This window comes from Eubalaena glacialis, chromosome 20, assembly GCF_028564815.1.
Source record: "Eubalaena glacialis isolate mEubGla1 chromosome 20, mEubGla1.1.hap2.+ XY, whole genome shotgun sequence".
NCBI classification, from domain to species: Eukaryota; Metazoa; Chordata; class Mammalia; order Artiodactyla; family Balaenidae; genus Eubalaena; species Eubalaena glacialis.
The window spans coordinates 37,005,294-37,013,639 of record NC_083735.1 but is presented as its reverse complement, the minus strand read 5'-3'; positions in this window follow the sequence as shown (position 1 = coordinate 37,013,639).

The window sequence follows — 8,346 nt, the reverse complement described above, 5'->3', positions numbered from 1 at the left end:
CAGCCCAGATTCAAAAGGTGTGGAGCACTAGACCCCACCTCTTGCTGGGAGGGCTGCAGAGAATTTATGGCCATTTCATCATCACATCAGAGAGGCACAACAGAGAGATTTAGTAACTTGTTCAAGGTCACACAGCTTGGGACAATACAGTGTTTTAAGTGCTTTGAAAGCGGCTGCTCATTATTTTTAAATCTTACAGCCACTATTCGGACCAACTTTTTTTTTTTCTCTGCAGCCTTGTAGAGAAAGGGTCATTCACATTGCTGTGTGGCTGCCATGGGTTGGAAGCTTCATATATGTTGTACCACTGAACTGTCATAACTAGTATGAAATGGAGATATTATTATTATCCCTAATATTCAGATGAGGAGACTGAGGCTCTTGGAAATTAAGTATGAGTCGTATAAGAGAATGTTAGCTCACTGTTCCATATGCAAGAGTGGTCTCCCTAAGTAAATTATAAATGTCCTGGGGCCAGATATTTTTTTTAATCTCTCGTTTTCATCTGGAAAATGGTTTTTAAAACCTTTCTGTTGCTTTGTTAATGGCAATTGCACATTGCAGAAAAATAGCTGGAACAAAAAACATGTTTTTCAGATGTCCAGTGGAGCCCCAGAATAGAAGCAAGATAAATATTCCATTCCACATTGGCAACACCAAAGGAGATGATGCTTTAGAAAAAAGATTTCTCGACAAAGCTCTTGAACTCAATATGATCTCCCTGAAAGGGCATAGGTGGTGAGTACATGTCCCATCCAGAAGCTTGTCAGAGAATTGATTTAGTTTTCAGACGCTGAATGAAACACATCTAGGAGCCTGCCCAACCTGGAGTAGCAGTTATTGTAACTAGTTGGGAAAGACCATTTGTTACGGGGGTTCTCCTGCTGCTGCTTACACACCCCTTAGCACGATTCCACGGCCGAGAGCATGGGGGGGCCACACCTTCTAGGAGCTTTGGTCAAAATTACCTTTGAAAATCTCTGCTCTGACAGCACAAAGGGTGCCATCCCATCTCTGGTGCGGCTGGCACAAGCCTGCTCAGTGTAAGAACAGATCACTGTTGCTCCCCTGAACATCAGAGAGAGTAGTTGATTCTGTAAGCTCCATGAAAAATGTATGTTCTCACGCATGAGAATAACTGCCTGCTCCCTGCCCCCTGTACGGCAGGCTCATCGAAGAGTTGAGCTAACCTAGGTTCCATGTGAGCGTGACGGTCCTTCACTGCGTTGGAAAGGAATTTTCTAATGACTGAGATGTGTGAAGCTCCTGGCCACCTGCGGGGGCTTTCAGGTGGGAGGTTGGACACGATGGTTTCAGGTGCCATGACTCTCGCAGGAGCTGGTGACGGGAAGGAGGGTCGTCTTGATGCTAAGCCAGATGCTCCTGTTCTTAACGGCTGCATCGGTGGTTCTTCTGGGTCCACGGGAGGCATTCGGGCCTCTCTGCATAATGCTGTCACCATCGAAGACGTCCAGAAGCTTGCAGCCTTCATGAAGCATTTTTTGGAGATGCACCAGCTATGAGCACATCCTAACCAATATACACTCTGCCCTTGAACAGTGTACAAAATTGAAAGTCACTTGGGCATGGCTAAAAAAACTAAACAAACTCAGTATTTTTCTCGAATGAACATGCTTATGATAGATTTTCTTCTTTTTTCAGAGAACAGCAAAACATCCACAGCTATCCCAAGCTGTTGAAACTTAACCTTAATTCTGACTTGAACTGGAAGCTTTTAAAAAATCTTCTCTTGCTTTTCTACCAAATTCTAGCTACTGTTGTCTCTGCTGCTACTTTTTCTGCCTAGATCTCACATTCAAAGCTGCCTATGGGTTTAATTATATGCAAATTGCAGGTTATTATTTTTAGAGACACACACACACACAGCATGGAGGGTGGGTGGGGCCCTCTAGGTGCTGAATTTTGATCCTTTGCAAGATGACAGCAGTGGGGTCTTCTGGATTCTTTCTTTATACGGTTATTCTCATAAAGCAGTAAGAGTTACATGCTATATGTTTATCTAGCAAGGTCTGTTCTTAATACCAAATAGTTTATATCTCTATGCATTTATATCTCTGTGCCTTTATATTTCTAAGAATACGGTTCTTGTTGGTATATGTTGAGACTTTGAGAATGTTAGGATCCTTGACCTTGTGCATTAGAGTGTTACGTTCTCAACTGTTGTGTGCCTCCCCTTCCCCCTCCCCTCTCCCTTTTTAAGCTGCTTCACAAGATTTGGAAGCTCCCTGATTCACTTTTACTTTCCTTTCAGTGGGTAGAAAAACGGTTGGTTGGTTGGTTGGTTGGTTTTGCACTTATGCTGTTAAACTAAAAATCCCCGTTAAACTCCCTTACTCTTTGTTCACGTGACTGTTCTCTTTATGGTGTTTGACCAGTGATGCTGTGAGTTCCGGAAGATCTTTGCTGAAGAGTCTTTTCCCAAATGGTTCATCCATTGTCAGTGTTTTATGTTGACCGTATGAAGGACATTAAAGTCCTAAAACATCAATGACTTTCTTTACATGCTTTTTAGACAGATTGTTCTTTTAAAAACTTTATGTTGGGAAAACTTGAGTCTAAACATAGCATTTGTGAAGGGTATTTTGTTCAAAAAGGTGTAAGACTTGAGTCCTATACATCCATGTTTTTAATGATTCAGCATACTGGTAGCTTTCCGTTGGCTTTTGGAATGGACATTACCAACAAACCACCTTACAACACAGCTGACGGCATAAAGTTCTATGAACTTTGTCCCACTTAGGCTGGAAACGTGCCGCTAGGACAGTTCTGAGCTATCTTCGTGCTTCGCTGGGTTGTGTAATGAGGACGATACTGATCTTTCGTCCCAGCTCTGCACCAGTTAGTTGGGTTAGTTGGGTTTCCTGCTTAGGGCTAAGCCTTGCCAGTCTTGGTTCTCTCATCTGTGAAAAGGAGGATTGAAATAACTCCCCCACTTATCTCAGGGATATTTAAAGAGCTTAAAACGAGGGCTCCATGCAGGATGTGACTAATAACCACAGTAAATGTTTAAATAGCAAAAGCCAGCCAGTCCATGGACGCCATCCAAGTGTTCACATGTTCACAGAGTCTATTTTGCCTCCTTCCTTATCCATTCATATGATGGTTACAAGTCCCTGTGGTTTGTACCGGCCCCAAATCTCTTGAATCTCCACTTACTTCCAGTCCCATTGCCACAGCCAGCTCTGTCAGCCCTCAGCGGATCATTTCAGCAGCCTCATCTGCCCCCATCTGCCCCTACCAGCACAGCCAGTTGGACCATCACTTCCCCTTCATGCTCCTCCTTGGTTCATAAAAAAAGCCCAGACTTCTGAGCCCAACGGTCACAGCTTTGTGGTGTCTGGTCTGGCTTCTTCTTTCTTGTGTTTCTGGTTCTTGGAATGTGGCGTGCATATATGCCCATGCTACGTCGGGTAAGCCTGGAGTTCCTGCCCTCGCTCAGCAAGACTGACATTCCTTCAAGACACTTGCCAACCTCCTGACCTTGTTTGTGTCTCCTGCATTGGAAGGATGCGCTTTTCCTTTGTTCTTATAAGCGTGACCCTTTTATCCCATCACAGCACCTCCATTCTGTGTTTTCCTGTGCCGAGGGTGTCTGCTTACGTGCCTTCCCCATCAGAGCAAGGAACAAGCCCTGTTTCTCCACCTGCATCACCTGGCATCCTGCCTTGCCCTTAGGAGGTGTTCAGTGACTGTTTGTTTAATGAATGGAAAGGCAGGGCTTCCTGAATTTCGCAAACAGCCTGCAGTAAAGGCAGAGGTACAATCTCACATATGTGGATATTTTAATTTTTCAAAAGCTTACTATGTAATTTCATTTTTTACTAAAATTTAAAATCTTGGAGGGCTCCTAGATTCTTCTTTACATATGTGTGAAAGTGTTTGGAAAACGTTCAGCAACTGCATTCATACCAGGACAAAGGGTAGTCACTGTTGTCTGGAGCACAGATCACTGGAAGATACTCATTGAGCGAAAACCTTGACCTTTGTATGTCTCAAGTGAGTGAACAGATGCCAGTCTGCTGACCACGTGGAGAGAGGGGAAGGGGAGATAAGGATGCAGGCCCCGGGTCAACAGGCTGCGGGAGCCACAACTGGCCAGTCTTTAAGATTAAAAGCAAAGTGGACAGACAGGTGTCTTTCAGGCCTTGGGAAATGTGTGTAAGGCTTGGTGGCCTCATGTTCCTTTATATCCTCCGGAGTGTCCTCCTTCTTCTCCCAAACTGTTTTTGTCTATTTTTCTCTTTCAAAATTTGACAACATATAATCATGTTAATACCACCTACGTGAGAAAAAACAGATTTGTTCCCACGTTGCTTATGTTTACCTCCACACGCTGCTTCATCCCCAGCACTGCGGCTCTGTTCTTTGCCTGCACGAGAAACAAAATTTTTCTGTTCCGTGCTAGTCTATGTTTATCTAAACATCTAATGCTGTCTCATCACAACTTAGCAGATGCTGGAAGGTTTGGTAAGCCCTTAGGTGAACTATGTGATGTAACAAATAATTAGTCCCTTTTTTCCCCTATAGAGCTTCAGGAGCCAGTAAAACCCTGTAAAATGGACAAGACCCATTGATAGATGTCCAGCTCTGCCAAAGGCCCTTGCAGGTCTGGCCTTGTATCATTCTGGAATTAATGTTTGTTGTATCGTGTTCTTTGGAAGGAAAATAAAATGAGGAAGAATTTTCTCACATTTGATCAGACTGAACATAATTAAAAAGTGAAATGCTACTGCATCTGCAAAGAAATCAATCACTTTAATTGCAAAGAAGATACCCCACCTCGGTTAGTAATTGGGCTCTTGGTAATTTAGAATCAGAATCCATGACAGTTTGTGATGAATTGGCTCCTTTTGGGCTAAAGAAGGTAAGAAGTTCTAATTACCCCTGGATTATTCCAGAGTGGGTGGAAAAGCTTGATCAAAGAGATATTGGGAGAGAGCTAGAAAAGTTAGCAGTGAGCAATGATTTCTTGAATTTCTTTTTAAGAAGCTAAAGAATAAAATAGTTCATTTGTTGTGACAAAAACCAGAGCCTGTGGTATTTGAAATCCCAGAGCAAATTGGATTTTCTAAGAAAATAGGGAACTGGGCATATCAGAAAAAGTTTATGTAGCCAGAAGTCCTATAGTTAGGTTATGGAAATTGGCCTTGCTTACTTGTTAGCACACGAGAATACTGACAGCCTTGGGCCTCACTTGGGGAAAACTATGGAATTCATACTTTGAGTGTTTAAATGTATAAGTAATTGGCACTACGTTTAAGGAAGTCCAAAATGTTTTATTCAAATGAAAGCGTAATTTAAGTTAGTAGTAATGTACTCAGGGCCCTAATGAATGAATCTACTAACCCAATCCCTGTTGGTATCCTAGCCTTTGTCTCTCTTCAGATTACCTAACAATACCTGAAGAATAGGCTGGATTTTAGGTTGATGCACTTATTTTGAATGGTGTGTGTTGATTTTATATATCTATATAGATGTAGATATATAGTTATAGACATAATTTCAAACTTAAAGAAAAGTTGCAAGATTAGTACAAAGAACTCTTGTATATGCTTTACCTAGATTCACCAATTATTAATATTTAGCTTTATTTGCTTTGGCATTCACTGTCTCTCCATATATACATGTTTTTTTTCTCCTGAACCCCTTAAGGGTAAGGAGGCATTGTGCCCTTTTCCCTGTAAATAGTGATTACTTCCTAAGTGAAACAACATTTTCTTACCAAACCACAGCACAGTGGTCTAAGTCAGAAATTTAACATTGATACTGTTGACTGATCTACCGTCCATATTCAAATTTTGCCACTTATTCCAGTAACATCCTTAATGGCTAATTTTTTTAGCCCAGGAACCAGTCTACAATCATGCGTTGCACTTAGTTCTCATGTCACTTTGGTCTAAGTATGAAATAATTCTTCAGCCTCTTTGTTCTTCATATTATTGAGAGTTTGTGACGAGTACAGGCTGGTTGTTGTGTAGAATGATCCTCGGTCTGGGTTTGTGCTCTGTTTCCTCATGGTTGTTTCATGTTATGTGCTTTGGATGGGGGTTCCACAGAGGTGACAGTGTGTCTCTCTGTGCATCCTTACAGGAGCCACCTGATGGTCATCTGTCTCATTAGCATCTTGGTTAAGGTGGTGCCCACGAAGTTTCTCCACTGTCAAGTTATTATTTGTCACTTTGTAGTTAATAAGTAATTTATGGAGAGATATTTTGAGACTCAAAGTATTCTGTTCTTCATCAAACTTTTGAATTACTTATTTGGTTCATAGAGCCGGTAATTCAGGTGGATTTATTTGATGGAGAAGGTGAAGTGATTCTTAACGCTTACTTTCCACTAGTATTTTTACAAGCCACTCTTCTCTCTCCCAAAGGAAAAAAAATCCTAAAGTATAAGCTCAGGTGTGCAGAACAGTTCATTGAGAAGTCAAAAGTCAACCGTTGGAAGATATAGATTCCAGGAGCTCTGAGAGTAACAAACATATTTTGAGAATGTGAACAGTATGGGCAAGTGTGCTTTTTGGTGAACCAGGGAAGGAGGAGAAGAATCCCCTGATCAGGATATAGGGACCAACTTGTAGACTTTTCCTTCCCTGTCTAGTCAAGGTTGTTTATTTCTCAATAGTTGTAGAAGTACAGCCCTTTGGCCACACAGACCTTTAATCTAACAACCAGATCATGAACCACAGAGCCTGATTATACTTTGAAAGATGTGATATATCTATAACAACCTAAAGTTAAAGTTGCTTCTAATGACTCTAGCCTAGCAGAATAGCCCCCAAGAGAAAAGTAAAACCTTGGCTTCCATGTAGCCAGGTGAAAAGCTGTAGGCATCCCGAGAAATGAAACTTGAAGTTGAAACGTAAGAAATGTAGGAAGTTACAGGTCATTCTGCTGCAACACTATTATGCTTAGTGAAATAAGTCAAACAGAGAAAGACAAATACGGTATGTTATCACTTATATGTGGAATCTAAAAAATAAGGAATAAATGTAACAAAGGAAATGAACTCACAGATCTAGACATCAAAGCAGTGGTTACCAGTGGGTAGAGGAAAGAGGGGAGGGGCAAGATAGGGGTAGGGGAGGGGATTAAGAGGCACAAACTACTATGCATAAAATAAATAAGCTATAAGGAATATAGCCAATGTTTTATAATAACTTTATATGGAGTATAATCTATAAAAATATTGAATCACTGTGTTCTAATATATTGTTATTATAATATAATACTGTAAATCAACTATACTTCAATTTAAAAAATGATCACCACAGTATGTCTAGTTAACATCCATTACCATACATGGTAGAAATCTTTTTTTCTTGTGATGAGGACTTTGAAGATCTACTCTCTTAGCAATTTTTAAATATGCAGTACAGTATTATTAACTATAGTCACATCCCCAGGACTTATTTATTTTATAACTGGCAGTTTGTACATATTGACCATCTTTACCCATTTCACTCACCCTCCACCCCCTGCCTCTGGTAACCACCAGTCTATGTATCTATGAGCTTTTTTAAAAATTCCTTATAAAGTGAGATCATACAGGATTTTTCTTTCTCTGTCTGACATATTTTACCTAGGATAACGCCCTCACGGTCCATTCATGCTGTCACAAATGGCAGGATTTGCTTCTTTCTCATGGCTGAATTATATATATATATATAATATATATATATATTATATGTATATAAATTATATACATATATAAATAAATAATTTGGCATATTATGACAAATGTCCTTTATCCATTTATCCGTCGATGAACACAGGGGTTTCCAAGTCTCGGTTATTGTAAATAATGCTGCAGTGAATATGGGGGTACAGATTTCATTTTGAATTAGAGTTTCTGTTTCCTTCATACAAATACCAAGTAGTGGAATTGCTGGATCATATGATAGTTCTATTTTTAATTTTTTGAGGACCTCCATACTGTTTTCCATCATGGCTGCACCAATTTACATTCCTACCAACAGTGCACAAGGCTTCCCTTTTCTCCACACCCTTGCCAACACTTGTTAGTTCCTGTCTTTTTGATATTAGCCATTCTAACCTGTATGAGGTGATATCTCTTTGTGGTTTGATTTGCATTTCTCTGCTGATTAGTGATTTTAGGTGCCTTTTTAATTACCTGCTGGCCATCTCTGTATCTTCTTTGTAAAAATGTCTATTCAGATCCTCTGCCCATTTTTTAGTTGGATTTTTTTTCTATTTTTTTGGCATGAGTTCTTCATATAATTTGAATACTAACCCCTTATAAGATAAATGATTTGTAAAAATTTTCTCCCATTCGGTACGTTGCCTTTTCATTTTGTTGTTGGTT